Source organism: Cololabis saira, unplaced genomic scaffold (genome assembly GCF_033807715.1).
Source record: "Cololabis saira isolate AMF1-May2022 unplaced genomic scaffold, fColSai1.1 scf097, whole genome shotgun sequence".
Lineage (NCBI taxonomy): Eukaryota > Metazoa > Chordata > Actinopteri > Beloniformes > Belonidae > Cololabis > Cololabis saira.
Window position 1 is genome coordinate 19,505 of NW_026906261.1, and position 20,753 is coordinate 40,257.

The following is a 20,753-nucleotide window of genomic DNA, read 5'->3' on the forward strand; positions in this document are numbered from 1 at the left end:
ATATTGTTGTCTGTCCACATATAAATCCTCACAGATGGCCTATCCTGTCCACACAGGAACCTGTGGTCTCTTTACTGTCTTTTGGACAATAAACATTATGATGTAATGGTCAAACACAGTCTTCAACAGGCTCTGTGGCGCAATGGATAGCGCATTGGACTCCTGGTTGAAAAGTTGCGATGTAATTCTAAAGGTTCTAGTTGAGCACTTGAGATGTAATTCAAAGGTTGTGGGTTCGAGTCCCACCAGAGTCGTCCTTTAGTAACTCCAGGGTTTGAAGACATGATAATATCCATTCTGGTAGTTGTACCTCTTATCTAAAGGTTAGTTGACATTGCAGCATTTCACACAATAAACCCAGCCCAAAAGGCTGATGGTACAATTGATAGCATGTCGCATGTCTAGTTGAGCATGAGATGGAGTTTAAAGGTTGTGTGTTCCAGTCCCACCCAACTAACAATTGTAGATTGCAAAATATTTAATCCCAGTCCGTTGTTGATTTTTTTTTCCAAGTCTGTGTGGACACAAATATTGTTGTCTGTCCACATAGAAATCCTCACAGACGGCCTATCCTGTCCACACAGGAACCTGTGGTCTCTTTACTGTCTGTTGGACAATAAACATTATGATGTAATGGTCAAACACAGTCTTCAACAGGCTCTGTGGCGCAATGGATAGCGCATTGGACTCCTAGTTGAAAAGTTGCGATGTAATTCTAAAGGTACTAGTTGAGCACTTGAGATGTAATTCAAAGGTTGTGGGTTCGAGTCCCACCAGAGTCGTCCTTTAGTAACTCCAGGGTTTGAAGACATGATAATCTCCATTCTGGTAGTTGTACCTCTTATCTAAAGGTTAGTTGACATTGCAGCATTTCACACAATAAACGCAGCCCAAAAGGCTGCATGGTACAATTGATAGCATGTTGCATGTCTAGTTGAGCACAAGATGGAGTTTAAAGGTTGTGTGTACCAGTCCCACCCAACTAACACTTGTAGATTGCCAAATATTTAATCCCAGTCCGTTGTTGATTTTTTTTTCCAAGTCTGTGTGGACACAAATATTGTGTCTGTCCACATAGAAATCCTCACAGACGGCCTATCCTGTCCACACAGGAACCTGTGGTCTCTTTACTGTCTGTTGGACAATAAACATTATGATGTAATGGTCAAACACAGTCTTCAACAGGCTCTGTGGCGCAATGGATAGCGCATTGGACTCCTAGTTGAAAAGTTGCGATGTAATTCTAAAGGTTCTAGTTGAGCACTTGAGATGTAATTCAAAGGTTGTGGGTTCGAGTCCCACCAGAGTCGTCCTTTAGTAACTCCAGGGTTTGAAGACATGATAATCTCCATTCTGGTAGTTGTACCTCTTATCTAAAGGTTAGTTGACATTGCAGCATTTCACACAATAAACCCAGCCCAAAAGGCTGATGGTACAATTGATAGCATGTCGCATGTCTAGTTGAGCATGAGATGGAGTTTAAAGGTTGTGTGTTCCAGTCCCACCCAACTAACAATTGTAGATTGCAAAATATTTAATCTCAGTCCGTTGTTGATTTTTTTTTCCAAGTCTGTGTGGACACAAATATTGTTGTCTGTCCACATAGAAATCCTCACAGACGGCCTATCCTGTCCACACAGGAACCTGTGGTCTCTTTACTGTCTGTTGCACAATAAACATTATGATGGAATGGTCAAACACAGTCTTCAACAGGCTCTGTGGCGCAATGGATAGCGCATTGGACTTCTAGTTGAGCACTTGAGATGTAATTCAAAGGTTGTGGGTTCGAGTCCCACCAGAGTCGTCCTTTTGTAACTCCAGGGTTTGAAGACATGATAATCTCCATTCTGGTAGTTGTACCTCTTATCTAAAGGTTAGTTGACATTGCAGCATTTCACACAATAAACCCAGCCCAAAAGGCTGGATGGTACAATTGATAGCATGTTGCATGTCTAGTTGAGCATGAGATGGAGTTTAAAGGTTGTGTGTTCCAGTCCCACCCAACCAACAATTGTAGATTGCCAAATATTTAATCCCAGTCCGTTGATTTTTTTTTCCAAGTCTGTGTGGACACAAATATTGTGTCTGTCCACATAGAAATCCTCACAGACGGGCTATCCTGTCCACACAGGAACCTGTGGTCTCTGTACTGTCTGTTGCACAATAAACATTATGATGTAATGGTCAAACACAGTCTTCAACAGGCTCTGTGGCGCAATGGATAGCGCATTGGACTCCTAGTTGAAAAGTTGCAATGTAATTCTAAAGGTTCTAGTTGAGCACTTGAGATGTAATTCAAAGGTTGTGTGTTCGAGTCCCACCAGAGTCGTCCTTTAGTAACTCCAGGGTTTGAAGACATGATAATCTCCATTCTGGTAGTTGTACCTCTTATCTAAAGGTTAGTTGACATTGCAGCATTTCACACAATAAACGCAGCCCAAAAGGCTGGATGGTACAATTGATAGCATGTCGCATGTCTAGTTGAGCATGAGATGGAGTTTAAAGGTTGTATGTTCCAGTCCCAACCAACTAACAATTGTAGATTGCCAAATATTTAATCCCAGTCCGTTGATTTTTTTCCAAGTCTGTGTGGACACAAATATTGTGTCTGTCCACATAGAAATCCTCACAGACGGCCTATCCTGTCCACACAGGAACCTGTGGTCTTGTACTGTCTGTTGCACAATAAACATTATGATGGAATGGTCAAACACAGTCTTCAACAGGCTCTGTGGCGCAATGGATAGCGCATTGGACTTCTAGTTGAGCACTTGAGATGTAATTCAAAGGTTGTGGGTTCGAGTCCCACCAGAGTCGTCCTTTAGTAACTCCAGGGTTTGAAGACATGATAATCTCCATTCTGGTAGTTGTACCTCTTATCTAAAGGTTAGTTGACATTGCAGCATTTCACACAATAAACGCAGCCCAAAAGGCTGCATGGTACAATTGATAGCATGTTGCATGTCTAGTTGAGCATGAGATGGAGTTTAAAGGTTGTGTGTACCAGTCCCACCCAACTAACACTTGTAGATTGCCAAATATTTAATCCCAGTCCGTTGTTGATTTTTTTTTCCAAGTCTGTGTGGACACAAATATTGTTGTCTGTCCACATATAAATCCTCACAGATGGCCTATCCTGTCCACACAGGAATCTGTGGTCTCTTTACTGTCTTTTGGACAATAAACATTATGATGTAATGGTCAAACACAGTCTTCAACAGGCTCTGTGGCGCAATGGATAGCGCATTGGACTCCTGGTTGAAAAGTTGCGATGTAATTCTAAAGGTTCTAGTTGAGCACTTGAGATGTAATTCAAAGGTTGTGGGTTCGAGTCCCACCAGAGTCGTCCTTTAGTAACTCCAGGGTTTGAAGACATGATAATATCCATTCTGGTAGTTGTACCTCTTATCTAAAGGTTAGTTGACATTGCAGCATTTCACACAATAAACCCAGCCCAAAAGGCTGATGGTACAATTGATAGCATGTCGCATGTCTAGTTGAGCATGAGATGGAGTTTAAAGGTTGTGTGTTCCAGTCCCACCCAACTAACAATTGTAGATTGCAAAATATTTAATCCCAGTCCGTTGTTGATTTTTTTTTCCAAGTCTGTGTGGACACAAATATTGTTGTCTGTCCACATAGAAATCCTCACAGACGGCCTATCCTGTCCACACAGGAACCTGTGGTCTCTTTACTGTCTGTTGGACAATAAACATTATGATGTAATGGTCAAACACAGTCTTCAACAGGCTCTGTGGCGCAATGGATAGCGCATTGGACTCCTAGTTGAAAAGTTGCGATGTAATTCTAAAGGTACTAGTTGAGCACTTGAGATGTAATTCAAAGGTTGTGGGTTCGAGTCCCACCAGAGTCGTCCTTTATTAACTCCAGGGTTTGAAGACATGATAATCTCCATTCTGGTAGTTGTACCTCTTATCTAAAGGTTAGTTGACATTGCAGCATTTCACACAATAAACCCAGCCCAAAAGGCTGATGGTACAATTGATAGCATGTCGCATGTCTAGTTGAGCATGAGATGGAGTTTAAAGGTTGTGTTTTCCAGTCCCACCCAACTAAAAATTGTAGATTGCCAAATATTTAATCCCAGTCCGTTGTTGATTTTTTTTTCCAAGTCTGTGTGGACACAAATATTGTTGTCTGTCCACATAGAAATCCTCACAGACGGCCTATCCTGTCCACACAGGAACCTGTGGTCTCTTTACTGTCTGTTGCACAATAAAAATTATGATGCAATGGTCAAACACAGTCTTCAACAGGCTCTGTGGCGCAATGGATAGCGCATTGGACTTCTAGTTGAGCACTTGAGATGTAATTCAAAGGTTGTGGGTTCGAGTCCCACCAGAGTCGTCCTTTAGTAACTCCAGGGTTTGAAGACATGATAATCTCCATTCTGGTGCTTGTACCTCTTATCTAAAGGTTAGTTGACATTGCAGCATTTCACACAATAAACGCAGCCCAAAAGGCTGCATGGTACAATTGATAGCATGTTGCATGTCTAGTTGAGCACAAGATGGAGTTTAAAGGTTGTGTGTACCAGTCCCACCCAACTAACACTTGTAGATTGCCAAATATTTAATCCCAGTCCGTTGTTGATTTTTTTTTCCAAGTCTGTGTGGACACAAATATTGTGTCTGTCCACATAGAAATCCTCACAGACGGCCTATCCTGTCCACACAGGAACCTGTGGTCTCTTTACTGTCTGTTGGACAATAAACATTATGATGTAATGGTCAAACACAGTCTTCAACAGGCTCTGTGGCGCAATGGATAGCGCATTGGACTCCTAGTTGAAAAGTTGCGATGTAATTCTAAAGGTTCTAGTTGAGCACTTGAGATGTAATTCAAAGGTTGTGGGTTTGAGTCCCACCAGAGTCATCGTTTAGTAACTCCAGGGTTTGAAGACATGATAATCTCCATTCTGGTAGTTGTACCTCTTATCTAAAGGATAGTTGACATTGCAGCATTTCACACAATAAACCCAGCCCAAAAGGCTGATGGTACAATTGATAGCATGTCGCATGTCTAGTTGAGCATGAGATGGAGTTTAAAGGTTGTGTGTTCCAGTCCCACCCAACTAAAAATTGTAGATTGCCAAATATTTAATCTCAGTCCGTTGTTGATTTTTTTTTCCAAGTCTGTGTGGACACAAATATTGTTGTCTGTCCACATAGAAATCCTCACAGACGGCCTATCCTGTCCACACAGGAACCTGTGGTCTCTTTACTGTCTGTTGCACAATAAACATTATGATGTAATGGTCAAACACAGTCTTCAACAGGCTCTGTGGCGCAATGGATAGCGCATTGGACTCCTAGTTGAAAAGTTGCAATGTAATTCTAAAGGTTCTAGTTGAGCACTTGAGATGTAATTCAAAGGTTGTGGGTTCGAGTCCCACCAGAGTCGTCCTTTAGTAACTCCAGGGTTTGAAGACATGATAATCTCCATTCTGGTAGTTGTACCTCTTATCTAAAGGTTAGTTGACATTGCAGCATTTCACACAATAAACGCAGCCCAAAAGGCTGGATGGTACAATTGATAGCATGTCGCATGTCTAGTTGAGCATGAGATGGAGTTTAAAGGTTGTATGTTCCAGTCCCAACCAACTAACAATTGTAGATTGCCAAATATTTAATCCCAGTCCGTTGATTTTTTTCCAAGTCTGTGTGGACACAAATATTGTGTCTGTCCACATAGAAATCCTCACAGACGGCCTATCCTGTCCACACAGGAACCTGTGGTCTTGTACTGTCTGTTGGACAATAAACATTATGATGTAATGGTCAAACACAGTCTTCAACAGGCTCTGTGGCGCAATGGATAGCGCATTGGACTCCTAGTTGAAAAGTTGCGATGTAATTCTAAAGGTTCTAGTTGAGCACTTGAGATGTAATTCAAAGGTTGTGGGTTCGAGTCCCACCAGAGTCGTCCTTTAGTAACTCCAGGGTTTGAAGACATGATAATCTCCATTCTGGTAGTTGTACCTCTTATCTAAAGGTTAGTTGACATTGCAGCATTTCACACAATAAACCCAGCCCAAAAGGCTGATGGTACAATTGATAGCATGTCGCATGTCTAGTTGAGCATGAGATGGAGTTTAAAGGTTGTGTGTTCCAGTCCCACCCAACTAACAATTGTAGATTGCAAAATATTTAATCTCAGTCCGTTGTTGATTTTTTTTTCCAAGTCTGTGTGGACACAAATATTGTTGTCTGTCCACATAGAAATCCTCACAGACGGCCTATCCTGTCCACACAGGAACCTGTGGTCTCTTTACTGTCTGTTGCACAATAAACATTATGATGCAATGGTCAAACACAGTCTTCAACAGGCTCTGTGGCGCAATGGATAGCGCATTGGACTTCTAGTTGAGCACTTGAGATGTAATTCAAAGGTTGTGGGTTCGAGTCCCACCAGAGTCGTCCTTTAGTAACTCCAGGGTTTGAAGACATGATAATCTCCATTCTGGTGCTTGTACCTCTTATCTAAAGGTTAGTTGACATTGCAGCATTTCACACAATAAACGCAGCCCAAAAGGCTGCATGGTACAATTGATAGCATGTTGCATGTCTAGTTGAGCACAAGATGGAGTTTAAAGGTTGTGTGTACCAGTCCCACCCAACTAACACTTGTAGATTGCCAAATATTTAATCCCAGTCCGTTGTTGATTTTTTTTTCCAAGTCTGTGTGGACACAAATATTGTGTCTGTCCACATAGAAATCCTCACAGACGGCCTATCCTGTCCACACAGGAACCTGTGGTCTCTTTACTGTCTGTTGGACAATAAACATTATGATGTAATGGTCAAACACAGTCTTCAACAGGCTCTGTGGCGCAATGGATAGCGCATTGGACTCCTAGTTGAAAAGTTGCGATGTAATTCTAAAGGTTCTAGTTGAGCACTTGAGATGTAATTCAAAGGTTGTGGGTTCGAGTCCCACCAGAGTCGTCCTTTAGTAACTCCAGGGTTTGAAGACATGATAATCTCCATTCTGGTAGTTGTACCTCAATCTAAAGGTTAGTTGACATTGCAGCATTTCACACAATAAACCCAGCCCAAAAGGCTGATGGTACAATTGATAGCATGTCGCATGTCTAGTTGAGCATGAGATGGAGTTTAAAGGTTGTGTGTTCCAGTCCCACCCAACTAACAATTGTAGATTGCAAAATATTTAATCTCAGTCCGTTGTTGATTTTTTTTTCCAAGTCTGTGTGGACACAAATATTGTTGTCTGTCCACATAGAAATCCTCACAGACGGCCTATCCTGTCCACACAGGAACCTGTGGTCTCTTTACTGTCTGTTGCACAATAAACATTATGATGGAATGGTCAAACACAGTCTTCAACAGGCTCTGTGGCGCAATGGATAGCGCATTGGACTTCTAGTTGAGCACTTGAGATGTAATTCAAAGGTTGTGGGTTCGAGTCCCACCAGAGTCGACCTTTAGTAACTCCAGGGTTTGAAGACATGATAATCTCCATTCTGGTAGTTGTACCTCTTATCTAAAGGTTAGTTGACATTGCAGCATTTCACACAATAAACCCAGCCCAAAAGGCTGATGGTACAATTGATAGCATGTCGCATGTCTAGTTGAGCATGAGATGGAGTTTAAAGGTTGTGTGTTCCAGTCCCACCCAACTAAAAATTGTAGATTGCCAAATATTTAATCCCAGTCCGTTGTTGATTTTTTTTTCCAAGTCTGTGTGGACACAAATATTGTTGTCTGTCCACATAGAAATCCTCACAGACGGCCTATCCTGTCCACACAGGAACCTGTGGTCTCTTTACTGTCTGTTGCACAATAAACATTATGATGTAATGGTCAAACACAGTCTTCAACAGGCTCTGTGGCGCAATGGATAGCGCATTGGACTCCTAGTTGAAAAGTTGCAATGTAATTCTAAAGGTTCTAGTTGAGCACTTGAGATGTAATTCAAAGGTTGTGGGTTCGAGTCCCACCAGAGTCGTCCTTTAGTAACTCCAGGGTTTGAAGACATGATAATCTCCATTCTGGTAGTTGTACCTCTTATCTAAAGGTTAGTTGACATTGCAGCATTTCACACAATAAACGCAGCCCAAAAGGCTGGATGGTACAATTGATAGCATGTCGCATGTCTAGTTGAGCATGAGATGGAGTTTAAAGGTTGTATGTTCCAGTCCCAACCAACTAACAATTGTAGATTGCCAAATATTTAATCCCAGTCCGTTGATTTTTTTCCAAGTCTGTGTGGACACAAATATTGTGTCTGTCCACATAGAAATCCTCACAGACGGCCTATCCTGTCCACACAGGAACCTGTGGTCTTGTACTGTCTGTTGCACAATAAACATTATGATGGAATGGTCAAACACAGTCTTCAACAGGCTCTGTGGCGCAATGGATAGCGCATTGGACTTCTAGTTGAGCACTTGAGATGTAATTCAAAGGTTGTGGGTTCGAGTCCCACCAGAGTCGTGCTTTAGTAACTCCAGGGTTTGAAGACATGATAATCTCCATTCTGGTAGTTGTACCTCTTATCTAAAGGTTAGTTGACATTGCAGCATTTCACACAATAAACGCAGCCCAAAAGGCTGCATGGTACAATTGATAGCATGTTGCATGTCTAGTTGAGCATGAGATGGAGTTTAAAGGTTGTGTGTACCAGTCCCACCCAACTAACACTTGTAGATTGCCAAATATTTAATCCCAGTCCGTTGTTGATTTTTTTTTCCAAGTCTGTGTGGACACAAATATTGTTGTCTGTCCACATAGAAATCCTCACTGATGGCCTATCCTGTCCACACAGGAACCTGTGGTCTCTTTACTGTCTGTTGGACAATAAACATTATGATGTAATGGTCAAACACAGTCTTCAACAGGCTCTGTGGCGCAATGGATAGCGCATTGGACTCCTAGTTGAAAAGTTGCGATGTAATTCTAAAGGTTCTAGTTGAGCACTTGAGATGTAATTCAAAGGTTGTGGGTTCGAGTCCCACCAGAGTCGTCCTTTAGTAACTCCAGGGTTTGAAGACATGATAATCTCCATTCTGGTAGTTGTACCTCTTATCTAAAGGTTAGTTGACATTGCAGCATTTCACACAATAAACCCAGCCCAAAAGGCTGATGGTACAATTGATAGCATGTCGCATGTCTAGTTGAGCATGAGATGGAGTTTAAAGGTTGTGTGTTCCAGTCCCACCCAACTAACAATTGTAGATTGCCAAATATTTAATCCCAGTCCGTTGTTGATTTTTTTTTCCAAGTTTGTGTGGACACAAATATTGTGTCTGTCCACATAGAAATCCTCACAGACGGCCTATCCTGTCCACACAGGAACCTGTGGTCTCTTTACTGTCTGTTGCACAATAAACATTATGATGGAATGGTCAAACACAGTCTTCAACAGGCTCTGTGGCGCAATGGATAGCGCATTGGACTTCTAGTTGAGCACTTGAGATGTAATTCAAAGGTTGTGGGTTTGAGTCCCACCAGAGTCATCGTTTAGTAACTCCAGGGTTTGAAGACATGATAATCTCCATTCTGGTAGTTGTACCTCTTATCTAAAGGATAGTTGACATTGCAGCATTTCACACAATAAACCCAGCCCAAAAGGCTGATGGTACAATTGATAGCATGTCGCATGTCTAGTTGAGCATGAGATGGAGTTTAAAGGTTGTGTGTTCCAGTCCCACCCAACTAAAAATTGTAGATTGCCAAATATTTAATCCCAGTCCGTTGTTGATTTTTTTTTCCAAGTCTGTGTGGACACAAATATTGTTGTCTGTCCACATAGAAATCCTCACAGACGGCCTATCCTGTCCACACAGGAACCTGTGGTCTCTTTACTGTCTGTTGCACAATAAACATTATGATGTAATGGTCAAACACAGTCTTCAACAGGCTCTGTGGCGCAATGGATAGCGCATTGGACTCCTAGTTGAAAAGTTGCAATGTAATTCTAAAGGTTCTAGTTGAGCACTTGAGATGTAATTCAAAGGTTGTGGGTTCGAGTCCCACCAGAGTCGTCCTTTAGTAACTCCAGGGTTTGAAGACATGATAATCTCCATTCTGGTAGTTGTACCTCTTATCTAAAGGTTAGTTGACATTGCAGCATTTCACACAATAAACGCAGCCCAAAAGGCTGGATGGTACAATTGATAGCATGTCGCATGTCTAGTTGAGCATGAGATGGAGTTTAAAGGTTGTATGTTCCAGTCCCAACCAACTAACAATTGTAGATTGCCAAATATTTAATCCCAGTCCGTTGATTTTTTTCCAAGTCTGTGTGGACACAAATATTGTGTCTGTCCACATAGAAATCCTCACAGACGGCCTATCCTGTCCACACAGGAACCTGTGGTCTTGTACTGTCTGTTGGACAATAAACATTATGATGTAATGGTCAAACACAGTCTTCAACAGGCTCTGTGGCGCAATGGATAGCGCATTGGACTCCTAGTTGAAAAGTTGCGATGTAATTCTAAAGGTTCTAGTTGAGCACTTGAGATGTAATTCAAAGGTTGTGGGTTCGAGTCCCACCAGAGTCGTCCTTTAGTAACTCCAGGGTTTGAAGACATGATAATCTCCATTCTGGTAGTTGTACCTCTTATCTAAAGGTTAGTTGACATTGCAGCATTTCACACAATAAACCCAGCCCAAAAGGCTGATGGTACAATTGATAGCATGTCGCATGTCTAGTTGAGCATGAGATGGAGTTTAAAGGTTGTGTGTTCCAGTCCCACCCAACTAACAATTGTAGATTGCAAAATATTTAATCCCAGTCCGTTGTTGATTTTTTTTTCCAAGTCTGTGTGGACACAAATATTGTTGTCTGTCCACATAGAAATCCTCACAGACGGCCTATCCTGTCCACACAGGAACCTGTGGTCTCATTACTGTCTGTTGCACAATAAACATTATGATGGAATGGTCAAACACAGTCTTCAACAGGCTCTGTGGCGCAATGGATAGCGCATTGGACTTCTAGTTGAGCACTTGAGATGTAATTCAAAGGTTGTGGGTTCGAGTCCCACCAGAGTCGTGCTTTAGTAACTCCAGGGTTTGAAGACATGATAATCTCCATTCTGGTAGTTGTACCTCTTATCTAAAGGTTAGTTGACATTGCAGCATTTCACACAATAAACCCAGCCCAAAAGGCTGATGGTACAATTGATAGCATGTCGCATGTCTAGTTGAGCATGAGATGGAGTTTAAAGGTTGTGTGTTCCAGTCCCACCCAACTAAAAATTGTAGATTGCCAAATATTTAATCCCAGTCCGTTGTTGATTTTTTTTTCCAAGTCTGTGTGGACACAAATATTGTTGTCTGTCCACATAGAAATCCTCACAGACGGCCTATCCTGTCCACACAGGAACCTGTGGTCTCTTTACTGTCTGTTGCACAATAAACATTATGATGTAATGGTCAAACACAGTCTTCAACAGGCTCTGTGGCGCAATGGATAGCGCATTGGACTCCTAGTTGAAAAGTTGCAATGTAATTCTAAAGGTTCTAGTTGAGCACTTGAGATGTAATTCAAAGGTTGTGGGTTCGAGTCCCACCAGAGTCGTCCTTTAGTAACTCCAGGGTTTGAAGACATGATAATCTCCATTCTGGTAGTTGTACCTCTTATCTAAAGGTTAGTTGACATTGCAGCATTTCACACAATAAACGCAGCCCAAAAGGCTGGATGGTACAATTGATAGCATGTCGCATGTCTAGTTGAGCATGAGATGGAGTTTAAAGGTTGTATGTTCCAGTCCCAACCAACTAACAATTGTAGATTGCCAAATATTTAATCCCAGTCCGTTGATTTTTTTCCAAGTCTGTGTGGACACAAATATTGTGTCTGTCCACATAGAAATCCTCACAGACGGCCTATCCTGTCCACACAGGAACCTGTGGTCTTGTACTGTCTGTTGCACAATAAACATTATGATGGAATGGTCAAACACAGTCTTCAACAGGCTCTGTGGCGCAATGGATAGTGCATTGGACTTCTAGTTGAGCACTTGAGATGTAATTCAAAGGTTGTGGGTTCGAGTCCCACCAGAGTCGTGCTTTAGTAACTCCAGGGTTTGAAGACATGATAATCTCCATTCTGGTAGTTGTACCTCTTATCTAAAGGTTAGTTGACATTGCAGCATTTCACACAATAAACGCAGCCCAAAAGGCTGCATGGTACAATTGATAGCATGTTGCATGTCTAGTTGAGCATGAGATGGAGTTTAAAGGTTGTGTGTACCAGTCCCACCCAACTAACACTTGTAGATTGCCAAATATTTAATCCCAGTCCGTTGTTGATTTTTTTTTCCAAGTCTGTGTGGACACAAATATTGTTGTCTGTCCACATAGAAATCCTCACTGATGGCCTATCCTGTCCACACAGGAACCTGTGGTCTCTTTACTGTCTGTTGGACAATAAACATTATGATGTAATGGTCAAACACAGTCTTCAACAGGCTCTGTGGCGCAATGGATAGCGCATTGGACTCCTAGTTGAAAAGTTGCGATGTAATTCTAAAGGTTCTAGTTGAGCACTTGAGATGTAATTCAAAGGTTGTGGGTTCGAGTCCCACCAGAGTCGTCCTTTAGTAACTCCAGGGTTTGAAGACATGATAATCTCCATTCTGGTAGTTGTACCTCTTATCTAAAGGTTAGTTGACATTGCAGCATTTCACACAATAAACCCAGCCCAAAAGGCTGATGGTACAATTGATAGCATGTCGCATGTCTAGTTGAGCATGAGATGGAGTTTAAAGGTTGTGTGTTCCAGTCCCACCCAACTAACAATTGTAGATTGCCAAATATTTAATCCCAGTCCGTTGTTGATTTTTTTTTCCAAGTTTGTGTGGACACAAATATTGTGTCTGTCCACATAGAAATCCTCACAGACGGCCTATCCTGTCCACACAGGAACCTGTGGTCTCTTTACTGTCTGTTGCACAATAAACATTATGATGGAATGGTCAAACACAGTCTTCAACAGGCTCTGTGGCGCAATGGATAGCGCATTGGACTTCTAGTTGAGCACTTGAGATGTAATTCAAAGGTTGTGGGTTTGAGTCCCACCAGAGTCATCGTTTAGTAACTCCAGGGTTTGAAGACATGATAATCTCCATTCTGGTAGTTGTACCTCTTATCTAAAGGATAGTTGACATTGCAGCATTTCACACAATAAACCCAGCCCAAAAGGCTGATGGTACAATTGATAGCATGTCGCATGTCTAGTTGAGCATGAGATGGAGTTTAAAGGTTGTGTGTTCCAGTCCCACCCAACTAAAAATTGTAGATTGCCAAATATTTAATCCCAGTCCGTTGTTGATTTTTTTTTCCAAGTCTGTGTGGACACAAATATTGTTGTCTGTCCACATAGAAATCCTCACAGACGGCCTATCCTGTCCACACAGGAACCTGTGGTCTCTTTACTGTCTGTTGCACAATAAACATTATGATGTAATGGTCAAACACAGTCTTCAACAGGCTCTGTGGCGCAATGGATAGCGCATTGGACTCCTAGTTGAAAAGTTGCAATGTAATTCTAAAGGTTCTAGTTGAGCACTTGAGATGTAATTCAAAGGTTGTGGGTTCGAGTCCCACCAGAGTCGTCCTTTAGTAACTCCAGGGTTTGAAGACATGATAATCTCCATTCTGGTAGTTGTACCTCTTATCTAAAGGTTAGTTGACATTGCAGCATTTCACACAATAAACGCAGCCCAAAAGGCTGGATGGTACAATTGATAGCATGTCGCATGTCTAGTTGAGCATGAGATGGAGTTTAAAGGTTGTATGTTCCAGTCCCAACCAACTAACAATTGTAGATTGCCAAATATTTAATCCCAGTCCGTTGATTTTTTTCCAAGTCTGTGTGGACACAAATATTGTGTCTGTCCACATAGAAATCCTCACAGACGGCCTATCCTGTCCACACAGGAACCTGTGGTCTTGTACTGTCTGTTGGACAATAAACATTATGATGTAATGGTCAAACACAGTCTTCAACAGGCTCTGTGGCGCAATGGATAGCGCATTGGACTCCTAGTTGAAAAGTTGCGATGTAATTCTAAAGGTTCTAGTTGAGCACTTGAGATGTAATTCAAAGGTTGTGGGTTCGAGTCCCACCAGAGTCGTCCTTTAGTAACTCCAGGGTTTGAAGACATGATAATCTCCATTCTGGTAGTTGTACCTCTTATCTAAAGGTTAGTTGACATTGCAGCATTTCACACAATAAACCCAGCCCAAAAGGCTGATGGTACAATTGATAGCATGTCGCATGTCTAGTTGAGCATGAGATGGAGTTTAAAGGTTGTGTGTTCCAGTCCCACCCAACTAACAATTGTAGATTGCAAAATATTTAATCCCAGTCCGTTGTTGATTTTTTTTTCCAAGTCTGTGTGGACACAAATATTGTTGTCTGTCCACATAGAAATCCTCACAGACGGCCTATCCTGTCCACACAGGAACCTGTGGTCTCATTACTGTCTGTTGCACAATAAACATTATGATGGAATGGTCAAACACAGTCTTCAACAGGCTCTGTGGCGCAATGGATAGCGCATTGGACTTCTAGTTGAGCACTTGAGATGTAATTCAAAGGTTGTGGGTTCGAGTCCCACCAGAGTCGTGCTTTAGTAACTCCAGGGTTTGAAGACATGATAATCTCCATTCTGGTAGTTGTACCTCTTATCTAAAGGTTAGTTGACATTGCAGCATTTCACACAATAAACGCAGCCCAAAAGGCTGCATGGTACAATTGATAGCATGTTGCATGTCTAGTTGAGCATGAGATGGAGTTTAAAGGTTGTGTGTACCAGTCCCACCCAACTAACACTTGTAGATTGCCAAATATTTAATCCCAGTCCGTTGTTGATTTTTTTTTCCAAGTCTGTGTGGACACAAATATTGTTGTCTGTCCACATAGAAATCCTCACTGATGGCCTATCCTGTCCACACAGGAACCTGTGGTCTCTTTACTGTCTGTTGGACAATAAACATTATGATGTAATGGTCAAACACAGTCTTCAACAGGCTCTGTGGCGCAATGGATAGCGCATTGGACTCCTAGTTGAAAAGTTGCGATGTAATTCTAAAGGTTCTAGTTGAGCACTTGAGATGTAATTCAAAGGTTGTGGGTTCGAGTCCCACCAGAGTCGTCCTTTAGTAACTCCAGGGTTTGAAGACATGATAATCTCCATTCTGGTAGTTGTACCTCTTATCTAAAGGTTAGTTGACATTGCAGCATTTCACACAATAAACCCAGCCCAAAAGGCTGATGGTACAATTGATAGCATGTCGCATGTCTAGTTGAGCATGAGATGGAGTTTAAAGGTTGTGTGTTCCAGTCCCACCCAACTAACAATTGTAGATTGCAAAATATTTCATCCCAGTCCGTTGTTGATTTTTTTTCCAAGTCTGTGTGGACACAAATATTGTTGTCTGTCCACATAGAAATCCTCACAGACGGCCTATCCTGTCCACACAGGAACCTGTGGTCTCTTTACTGTCTGTTGCACAATAAACATTATGATGGAATGGTCAAACACAGTCTTCAACAGGCTCTGTGGCGCAATGGATATAGTGCATTGGACTTCTAGTTGAGCACTTGAGATGTAATTCAAAGGTTGTGGGTTCGAGTCCCACCAGAGTCGTCCTTTAGTAACTCCAGGGTTTGAAGACATGATAATCTCCATTCTGGTAGTTGTACCTCTTATCTAAAGGTTAGTTGACATTGCAGCATTTCAAACAATAAACCCAGCCCAAAAGGCTGATGGTACAATTGATAGCATGTCGCATGTCTAGTTGAGCATGAGATGGAGTTTAAAGGTTGTGTGTTCCAGTCCCACCCAACTAACAATTGTAGATTGCCAAATATTTAATCCCAGTCCGTTGTTGATTTTTTTTTCCAAGTCTGTGTGGACACAAATATTGTGTCTGTCCACATAGAAATCCTCACAGACGGCCTATCCTGTCCACACAGGAACCTGTGGTCTCTTTACTGTCTGTTGCACAATAAACATTATGATGGAATGGTCAAACACAGTCTTCAACAGGCTCTGTGGCGCAATGGATAGTGCATTGGACTTCTAGTTGAGCACTTGAGATGTAATTCAAAGGTTGTGGGTTTGAGTCCCACCAGAGTCATCGTTTAGTAACTCCAGGGTTTGAAGACATGATAATCTCCATTCTGGTAGTTGTACCTCTTATCTAAAGGTTAGTTGACATTGCAGCATTTCACACAATAAACCCAGCCCAAAAGGCTGATGGTACAATTGATAGCATGTCGCATGTCTAGTTGAGCATGAGATGGAGTTTAAAGGTTGTGTGTTCCAGTCCCACCCAACTAAAAATTGTAGATTGCCAAATATTTAATCCCAGTCCGTTGTTGATTTTTTTTTCCAAGTCTGTGTGGACACAAATATTGTTGTCTGTCCACATAGAAATCCTCACAGACGGCCTATCCTGTCCACACAGGAACCTGTGGTCTCTTTACTGTCTGTTGCACAATAAACATTATGATGTAATGGTCAAACACAGTCTTCAACAGGCTCTGTGGCGCAATGGATAGCGCATTGGACTCCTAGTTGAAAAGTTGCAATGTAATTCTAAAGGTTCTAGTTGAGCACTTGAGATGTAATTCAAAGGTTGTGGGTTCGAGTCCCACCAGAGTCGTCCTTTAGTAACTCCAGGGTTTGAAGACATGATAATCTCCATTCTGGTAGTTGTACCTCTTATCTAAAGGTTAGTTGACATTGCAGCATTTCACACAATAAACGCAGCCCAAAAGGCTGGATGGTACAATTGATAGCATGTCGCATGTCTAGTTGAGCATGAGATGGAGTTTAAAGGTTGTATGTTCCAGTCCCAACCAACTAACAATTGTAGATTGCCAAATATTTAATCCCAGTCCGTTGATTTTTTTCCAAGTCTGTGTGGACACAAATATTGTGTCTGTCCACATAGAAATCCTCACAGACGGCCTATCCTGTCCACACAGGAACCTGTGGTCTTGTACTGTCTGTTGCACAATAAACATTATGATGGAATGGTCAAACACAGTCTTCAACAGGCTCTGTGGCGCAATGGATAGCGCATTGGACTTCTAGTTGAGCACTTGAGATGTAATTCAAAGGTTGTGGGTTCGAGTCCCACCAGAGTCGTGCTTTAGTAACTCCAGGGTTTGAAGACATGATAATCTCCATTCTGGTAGTTGTACCTCTTATCTAAAGGTTAGTTGACATTGCAGCATTTCACACAATAAACGCAGCCCAAAAGGCTGCATGGTACAATTGATAGCATGTTGCATGTCTAGTTGAGCATGAGATGGAGTTTAAAGGTTGTGTGTACCAGTCCCACCCAACTAACACTTGTAGATTGCCAAATATTTAATCCCAGTCCGTTGTTGATTTTTTTTTCCAAGTCTGTGTGGACACAAATATTGTTGTCTGTCCACATAGAAATCCTCACTGATGGCCTATCCTGTCCACACAGGAACCTGTGGTCTCTTTACTGTCTGTTGGACAATAAACATTATGATGTAATGGTCAAACACAGTCTTCAACAGGCTCTGTGGCGCAATGGATAGCGCATTGGACTCCTAGTTGAAAAGTTGCGATGTAATTCTAAAGGTTCTAGTTGAGCACTTGAGATGTAATTCAAAGGTTGTGGGTTCGAGTCCCACCAGAGTCGTCCTTTAGTAACTCCAGGGTTTGAAGACATGATAATCTCCATTCTGGTAGTTGTACCTCTTATCTAAAGGTTAGTTGACATTGCAGCATTTCACACAATAAACCCAGCCCAAAAGGCTGATGGTACAATTGATAGCATGTCGCATGTCTAGTTGAGCATGAGATGGAGTTTAAAGGTTGTGTGTTCCAGTCCCACCCAACTAACAATTGTAGATTGCAAAATATTTCATCCCAGTCCGTTGTTGATTTTTTTTTCCAAGTCTGTGTGGACACAAATATTGTTGTCTGTCCACATAGAAATCCTCACAGACGGCCTATCCTGTCCACACAGGAACCTGTGGTCTTGTACTGTCTGTTGCACAATAAACATTATGATGGAATGGTCAAACACAGTCTTCAACAGGCTCTGTGGCGCAATGGATAGCGCATTGGACTTCTAGTTGAGCACTTGAGATGTAATTCAAAGGTTGTGGGTTCGAGTCCCACCAGAGTCGTGCTTTAGTAACTCCAGGGTTTGAAGACATGATAATCTCCATTCTGGTAGTTGTACCTCTTATCTAAAGGTTAGTTGACATTGCAGCATTTCACACAATAAACGCAGCCCAAAAGGCTGCATGGTACAATTGATAGCATGTTGCATGTCTAGTTGAGCATGAGATGGAGTTTAAAGGTTGTGTGTACCAGTCCCACCCAACTAACACTTGTAGATTGCCAAATATTTAATCCCAGTCCGTTGTTGATTTTTTTTTCCAAGTCTGTGTGGACACAAATATTGTTGTCTGTCCACATAGAAATCCTCACTGATGGCCTATCCTGTCCACACAGGAACCTGTGGTCTCTTTACTGTCTGTTGGACAATAAACATTATGATGTAATGGTCAAACACAGTCTTCAACAGGCTCTGTGGCGCAATGGATAGCGCATTGGACTCCTAGTTGAAAAGTTGCGATGTAATTCTAAAGGTTCTAGTTGAGCACTTGAGATGTAATTCAAAGGTTGTGGGTTCGAGTCCCACCAGAGTCGTCCTTTAGTAACTCCAGGGTTTGAAGACATGATAATCTCCATTCTGGTAGTTGTACCTCTTATCTAAAGGTTAGTTGACATTGCAGCATTTCACACAATAAACCCAGCCCAAAAGGCTGATGGTACAATTGATAGCATGTCGCATGTCTAGTTGAGCATGAGATGGAGTTTAAAGGTTGTGTGTTCCAGTCCCACCCAACTAACAATTGTAGATTGCAAAATATTTCATCCCAGTCCGTTGTTGATTTTTTTTTCCAAGTCTGTGTGGACACAAATATTGTTGTCTGTCCACATAGAAATCCTCACAGACGGCCTATCCTGTCCACACAGGAACCTGTGGTCTCTTTACTGTCTGTTGCACAATAAACATTATGATGGAATGGTCAAACACAGTCTTCAACAGGCTCTGTGGCGCAATGGATATAGTGCATTGGACTTCTAGTTGAGCACTTGAGATGTAATTCAAAGGTTGTGGGTTCGAGTCCCACCAGAGTCGTCCTTTAGTAACTCCAGGGTTTGAAGACATGATAATCTCCATTCTGGTAGTTGTACCTCTTATCTAAAGGTTAGTTGACATTGCAGCATTTCAAACAATAAACCCAGCCCAAAAGGCTGATGGTACAATTGATAGCATGTCGCATGTCTAGTTGAGCATGAGATGGAGTTTAAAGGTTGTGTGTTCCAGTCCCACCCAACTAACAATTGTAGATTGCCAAATATTTAATCCCAGTCCGTTGTTGATTTTTTTTTCCAAGTCTGTGTGGACACAAATATTGTGTCTGTCCACATAGAAATCCTCACAGACGGCCTATCCTGTCCACACAGGAACCTGTGGTCTCTTTACTGTCTGTTGCACAATAAACATTATGATGGAATGGTCAAACACAGTCTTCAACAGGCTCTGTGGCGCAATGGATAGCGCATTGGACTTCTAGTTGAGCACTTGAGATGTAATTCAAAGGTTGTGGGTTCGAGTCCCACCAGAGTCATCCTTTAGTAACTCCAGGGTTTGAAGACATGATAATCTCCATTCTGGTAGTTGTACCTCTTATCTAAAGGTTAGTTGACATTGCAGCATTTCACACAATAAACCCAGCCCAAAAGGCTGATGGTACAATTGATAGCATGTCGCATGTCTAGTTGAGCATGAGATGGAGTTTAAAGGTTGTGTGTTCCAGTCCCACCCAACTAAAAATTGTAGATTGCCAAATATTTAATCCCAGTCCGTTGATTTTTTTCCAAGTCTGTGTGGACACAAATATTGTGTCTGTCCACATAGAAATCCTCACAGACGGCCTATCCTGTCCACACAGGAACCTGTGGTCTTGTACTGTCTGTTGCACAATAAACATTATGATGGAATGGTCAAACACAGTCTTCAACAGGCTCTGTGGCGCAATGGATAGCGCATTGGACTTCTAGTTGAGCACTTGAGATGTAATTCAAAGGTTGTGGGTTCGAGTCCCACCAGAGTCGTGCTTTAGTAACTCCAGGGTTTGAAGACATGATAATCTCCATTCTGGTAGTTGTACCTCTTATCTAAAGGTTAGTTGACATTGCAGCATTTCACACAATAAACGCAGCCCAAAAGGCTGCATGGTACAATTGATAGCATGTTGCATGTCTAGTTGAGCATGAGATGGAGTTTAAAGGTTGTGTGTACCAGTCCCACCCAACTAACACTTGTAGATTGCCAAATATTTAATCCCAGTCCGTTGTTGATTTTTTTTTCCAAGTCTGTGTGGACACAAATATTGTTGTCTGTCCACATAGAAATCCTCACTGATGGCCTATCCTGTCCACACAGGAACCTGTGGTCTCTTTACTGTCTGTTGGACAATAAACATTATGATGTAATGGTCAAACACAGTCTTCAACAGGCTCTGTGGCGCAATGGATAGCGCATTGGACTCCTAGTTGAAAAGTTGCGATGTAATTCTAAAGGTTCTAGTTGAGCACTTGAGATGTAATTCAAAGGTTGTGGGTTCGAGTCCCACCAGAGTCGTCCTTTAGTAACTCCAGGGTTTGAAGACATGATAATCTC

General features: G+C 42.0%; 41 non-coding genes across 41 annotated transcripts; all 41 read left to right on the plus strand.

The window, feature by feature from the left end:
* The first annotated feature begins 128 nt into the window (after nt 1–128).
* trnar-ccu (transfer RNA arginine (anticodon CCU)) lies at nt 129–254 on the plus strand. Its single transcript has 2 exons — nt 129–165; nt 219–254. It is a non-coding gene; the product is annotated as a tRNA-Arg (tRNA).
* Nucleotides 255–656: 402 nt separating this feature from the next.
* trnar-ccu (transfer RNA arginine (anticodon CCU)) lies at nt 657–782 on the plus strand. Its single transcript has 2 exons — nt 657–693; nt 747–782. It is a non-coding gene; the product is annotated as a tRNA-Arg (tRNA).
* Nucleotides 783–1,184: 402 nt separating this feature from the next.
* Nucleotides 1,185–1,310, plus strand: trnar-ccu (transfer RNA arginine (anticodon CCU)). The gene is made up of 2 exons: nt 1,185–1,221; nt 1,275–1,310. It is a non-coding gene; the product is annotated as a tRNA-Arg (tRNA).
* A 402-nt stretch (nt 1,311–1,712) lies between these two features.
* Nucleotides 1,713–1,804, plus strand: trnar-ucu (transfer RNA arginine (anticodon UCU)). The gene is given in 2 exon segments: nt 1,713–1,749; nt 1,769–1,804. It is a non-coding gene; the product is annotated as a tRNA-Arg (tRNA).
* A 399-nt stretch (nt 1,805–2,203) lies between these two features.
* trnar-ccu (transfer RNA arginine (anticodon CCU)) lies at nt 2,204–2,329 on the plus strand. Its single transcript has 2 exons — nt 2,204–2,240; nt 2,294–2,329. It is a non-coding gene; the product is annotated as a tRNA-Arg (tRNA).
* A 396-nt stretch (nt 2,330–2,725) lies between these two features.
* Nucleotides 2,726–2,817, plus strand: trnar-ucu (transfer RNA arginine (anticodon UCU)). Its single transcript is given in 2 exon segments — nt 2,726–2,762; nt 2,782–2,817. It is a non-coding gene; the product is annotated as a tRNA-Arg (tRNA).
* A 403-nt stretch (nt 2,818–3,220) lies between these two features.
* On the plus strand, nt 3,221–3,346 carry trnar-ccu (transfer RNA arginine (anticodon CCU)). The gene is made up of 2 exons: nt 3,221–3,257; nt 3,311–3,346. It is a non-coding gene; the product is annotated as a tRNA-Arg (tRNA).
* A 402-nt stretch (nt 3,347–3,748) lies between these two features.
* trnar-ccu (transfer RNA arginine (anticodon CCU)) lies at nt 3,749–3,874 on the plus strand. Its single transcript has 2 exons — nt 3,749–3,785; nt 3,839–3,874. It is a non-coding gene; the product is annotated as a tRNA-Arg (tRNA).
* Nucleotides 3,875–4,276: 402 nt separating this feature from the next.
* On the plus strand, nt 4,277–4,368 carry trnar-ucu (transfer RNA arginine (anticodon UCU)). Its single transcript is given in 2 exon segments — nt 4,277–4,313; nt 4,333–4,368. It is a non-coding gene; the product is annotated as a tRNA-Arg (tRNA).
* A 402-nt stretch (nt 4,369–4,770) lies between these two features.
* Nucleotides 4,771–4,896, plus strand: trnar-ccu (transfer RNA arginine (anticodon CCU)). The gene is made up of 2 exons: nt 4,771–4,807; nt 4,861–4,896. It is a non-coding gene; the product is annotated as a tRNA-Arg (tRNA).
* A 402-nt stretch (nt 4,897–5,298) lies between these two features.
* trnar-ccu (transfer RNA arginine (anticodon CCU)) lies at nt 5,299–5,424 on the plus strand. Its single transcript has 2 exons — nt 5,299–5,335; nt 5,389–5,424. It is a non-coding gene; the product is annotated as a tRNA-Arg (tRNA).
* A 396-nt stretch (nt 5,425–5,820) lies between these two features.
* On the plus strand, nt 5,821–5,946 carry trnar-ccu (transfer RNA arginine (anticodon CCU)). The gene is made up of 2 exons: nt 5,821–5,857; nt 5,911–5,946. It is a non-coding gene; the product is annotated as a tRNA-Arg (tRNA).
* A 402-nt stretch (nt 5,947–6,348) lies between these two features.
* On the plus strand, nt 6,349–6,440 carry trnar-ucu (transfer RNA arginine (anticodon UCU)). Its single transcript is given in 2 exon segments — nt 6,349–6,385; nt 6,405–6,440. It is a non-coding gene; the product is annotated as a tRNA-Arg (tRNA).
* A 402-nt stretch (nt 6,441–6,842) lies between these two features.
* trnar-ccu (transfer RNA arginine (anticodon CCU)) lies at nt 6,843–6,968 on the plus strand. Its single transcript has 2 exons — nt 6,843–6,879; nt 6,933–6,968. It is a non-coding gene; the product is annotated as a tRNA-Arg (tRNA).
* A 401-nt stretch (nt 6,969–7,369) lies between these two features.
* Nucleotides 7,370–7,461, plus strand: trnar-ucu (transfer RNA arginine (anticodon UCU)). The gene is given in 2 exon segments: nt 7,370–7,406; nt 7,426–7,461. It is a non-coding gene; the product is annotated as a tRNA-Arg (tRNA).
* Nucleotides 7,462–7,863: 402 nt separating this feature from the next.
* Nucleotides 7,864–7,989, plus strand: trnar-ccu (transfer RNA arginine (anticodon CCU)). Its single transcript has 2 exons — nt 7,864–7,900; nt 7,954–7,989. It is a non-coding gene; the product is annotated as a tRNA-Arg (tRNA).
* Nucleotides 7,990–8,385: 396 nt separating this feature from the next.
* Nucleotides 8,386–8,477, plus strand: trnar-ucu (transfer RNA arginine (anticodon UCU)). Its single transcript is given in 2 exon segments — nt 8,386–8,422; nt 8,442–8,477. It is a non-coding gene; the product is annotated as a tRNA-Arg (tRNA).
* Nucleotides 8,478–8,880: 403 nt separating this feature from the next.
* Nucleotides 8,881–9,006, plus strand: trnar-ccu (transfer RNA arginine (anticodon CCU)). Its single transcript has 2 exons — nt 8,881–8,917; nt 8,971–9,006. It is a non-coding gene; the product is annotated as a tRNA-Arg (tRNA).
* Nucleotides 9,007–9,407: 401 nt separating this feature from the next.
* trnar-ucu (transfer RNA arginine (anticodon UCU)) lies at nt 9,408–9,499 on the plus strand. Its single transcript is given in 2 exon segments — nt 9,408–9,444; nt 9,464–9,499. It is a non-coding gene; the product is annotated as a tRNA-Arg (tRNA).
* Nucleotides 9,500–9,901: 402 nt separating this feature from the next.
* trnar-ccu (transfer RNA arginine (anticodon CCU)) lies at nt 9,902–10,027 on the plus strand. The gene is made up of 2 exons: nt 9,902–9,938; nt 9,992–10,027. It is a non-coding gene; the product is annotated as a tRNA-Arg (tRNA).
* Nucleotides 10,028–10,423: 396 nt separating this feature from the next.
* Nucleotides 10,424–10,549, plus strand: trnar-ccu (transfer RNA arginine (anticodon CCU)). Its single transcript has 2 exons — nt 10,424–10,460; nt 10,514–10,549. It is a non-coding gene; the product is annotated as a tRNA-Arg (tRNA).
* A 402-nt stretch (nt 10,550–10,951) lies between these two features.
* trnar-ucu (transfer RNA arginine (anticodon UCU)) lies at nt 10,952–11,043 on the plus strand. Its single transcript is given in 2 exon segments — nt 10,952–10,988; nt 11,008–11,043. It is a non-coding gene; the product is annotated as a tRNA-Arg (tRNA).
* Nucleotides 11,044–11,445: 402 nt separating this feature from the next.
* On the plus strand, nt 11,446–11,571 carry trnar-ccu (transfer RNA arginine (anticodon CCU)). The gene is made up of 2 exons: nt 11,446–11,482; nt 11,536–11,571. It is a non-coding gene; the product is annotated as a tRNA-Arg (tRNA).
* Nucleotides 11,572–11,967: 396 nt separating this feature from the next.
* Nucleotides 11,968–12,059, plus strand: trnar-ucu (transfer RNA arginine (anticodon UCU)). The gene is given in 2 exon segments: nt 11,968–12,004; nt 12,024–12,059. It is a non-coding gene; the product is annotated as a tRNA-Arg (tRNA).
* A 403-nt stretch (nt 12,060–12,462) lies between these two features.
* trnar-ccu (transfer RNA arginine (anticodon CCU)) lies at nt 12,463–12,588 on the plus strand. The gene is made up of 2 exons: nt 12,463–12,499; nt 12,553–12,588. It is a non-coding gene; the product is annotated as a tRNA-Arg (tRNA).
* Nucleotides 12,589–12,989: 401 nt separating this feature from the next.
* trnar-ucu (transfer RNA arginine (anticodon UCU)) lies at nt 12,990–13,081 on the plus strand. The gene is given in 2 exon segments: nt 12,990–13,026; nt 13,046–13,081. It is a non-coding gene; the product is annotated as a tRNA-Arg (tRNA).
* A 402-nt stretch (nt 13,082–13,483) lies between these two features.
* Nucleotides 13,484–13,609, plus strand: trnar-ccu (transfer RNA arginine (anticodon CCU)). Its single transcript has 2 exons — nt 13,484–13,520; nt 13,574–13,609. It is a non-coding gene; the product is annotated as a tRNA-Arg (tRNA).
* A 396-nt stretch (nt 13,610–14,005) lies between these two features.
* Nucleotides 14,006–14,131, plus strand: trnar-ccu (transfer RNA arginine (anticodon CCU)). Its single transcript has 2 exons — nt 14,006–14,042; nt 14,096–14,131. It is a non-coding gene; the product is annotated as a tRNA-Arg (tRNA).
* A 402-nt stretch (nt 14,132–14,533) lies between these two features.
* On the plus strand, nt 14,534–14,625 carry trnar-ucu (transfer RNA arginine (anticodon UCU)). Its single transcript is given in 2 exon segments — nt 14,534–14,570; nt 14,590–14,625. It is a non-coding gene; the product is annotated as a tRNA-Arg (tRNA).
* A 403-nt stretch (nt 14,626–15,028) lies between these two features.
* Nucleotides 15,029–15,154, plus strand: trnar-ccu (transfer RNA arginine (anticodon CCU)). Its single transcript has 2 exons — nt 15,029–15,065; nt 15,119–15,154. It is a non-coding gene; the product is annotated as a tRNA-Arg (tRNA).
* Nucleotides 15,155–15,555: 401 nt separating this feature from the next.
* trnar-ucu (transfer RNA arginine (anticodon UCU)) lies at nt 15,556–15,649 on the plus strand. Its single transcript is given in 2 exon segments — nt 15,556–15,594; nt 15,614–15,649. It is a non-coding gene; the product is annotated as a tRNA-Arg (tRNA).
* Nucleotides 15,650–16,050: 401 nt separating this feature from the next.
* trnar-ucu (transfer RNA arginine (anticodon UCU)) lies at nt 16,051–16,142 on the plus strand. The gene is given in 2 exon segments: nt 16,051–16,087; nt 16,107–16,142. It is a non-coding gene; the product is annotated as a tRNA-Arg (tRNA).
* Nucleotides 16,143–16,544: 402 nt separating this feature from the next.
* On the plus strand, nt 16,545–16,670 carry trnar-ccu (transfer RNA arginine (anticodon CCU)). Its single transcript has 2 exons — nt 16,545–16,581; nt 16,635–16,670. It is a non-coding gene; the product is annotated as a tRNA-Arg (tRNA).
* A 396-nt stretch (nt 16,671–17,066) lies between these two features.
* Nucleotides 17,067–17,158, plus strand: trnar-ucu (transfer RNA arginine (anticodon UCU)). Its single transcript is given in 2 exon segments — nt 17,067–17,103; nt 17,123–17,158. It is a non-coding gene; the product is annotated as a tRNA-Arg (tRNA).
* Nucleotides 17,159–17,561: 403 nt separating this feature from the next.
* Nucleotides 17,562–17,687, plus strand: trnar-ccu (transfer RNA arginine (anticodon CCU)). Its single transcript has 2 exons — nt 17,562–17,598; nt 17,652–17,687. It is a non-coding gene; the product is annotated as a tRNA-Arg (tRNA).
* Nucleotides 17,688–18,088: 401 nt separating this feature from the next.
* trnar-ucu (transfer RNA arginine (anticodon UCU)) lies at nt 18,089–18,180 on the plus strand. Its single transcript is given in 2 exon segments — nt 18,089–18,125; nt 18,145–18,180. It is a non-coding gene; the product is annotated as a tRNA-Arg (tRNA).
* Nucleotides 18,181–18,583: 403 nt separating this feature from the next.
* Nucleotides 18,584–18,709, plus strand: trnar-ccu (transfer RNA arginine (anticodon CCU)). The gene is made up of 2 exons: nt 18,584–18,620; nt 18,674–18,709. It is a non-coding gene; the product is annotated as a tRNA-Arg (tRNA).
* A 402-nt stretch (nt 18,710–19,111) lies between these two features.
* Nucleotides 19,112–19,205, plus strand: trnar-ucu (transfer RNA arginine (anticodon UCU)). The gene is given in 2 exon segments: nt 19,112–19,150; nt 19,170–19,205. It is a non-coding gene; the product is annotated as a tRNA-Arg (tRNA).
* A 401-nt stretch (nt 19,206–19,606) lies between these two features.
* trnar-ucu (transfer RNA arginine (anticodon UCU)) lies at nt 19,607–19,698 on the plus strand. The gene is given in 2 exon segments: nt 19,607–19,643; nt 19,663–19,698. It is a non-coding gene; the product is annotated as a tRNA-Arg (tRNA).
* A 395-nt stretch (nt 19,699–20,093) lies between these two features.
* On the plus strand, nt 20,094–20,185 carry trnar-ucu (transfer RNA arginine (anticodon UCU)). Its single transcript is given in 2 exon segments — nt 20,094–20,130; nt 20,150–20,185. It is a non-coding gene; the product is annotated as a tRNA-Arg (tRNA).
* A 403-nt stretch (nt 20,186–20,588) lies between these two features.
* Nucleotides 20,589–20,714, plus strand: trnar-ccu (transfer RNA arginine (anticodon CCU)). The gene is made up of 2 exons: nt 20,589–20,625; nt 20,679–20,714. It is a non-coding gene; the product is annotated as a tRNA-Arg (tRNA).
* Nucleotides 20,715–20,753: the final 39 nt, after the last annotated feature.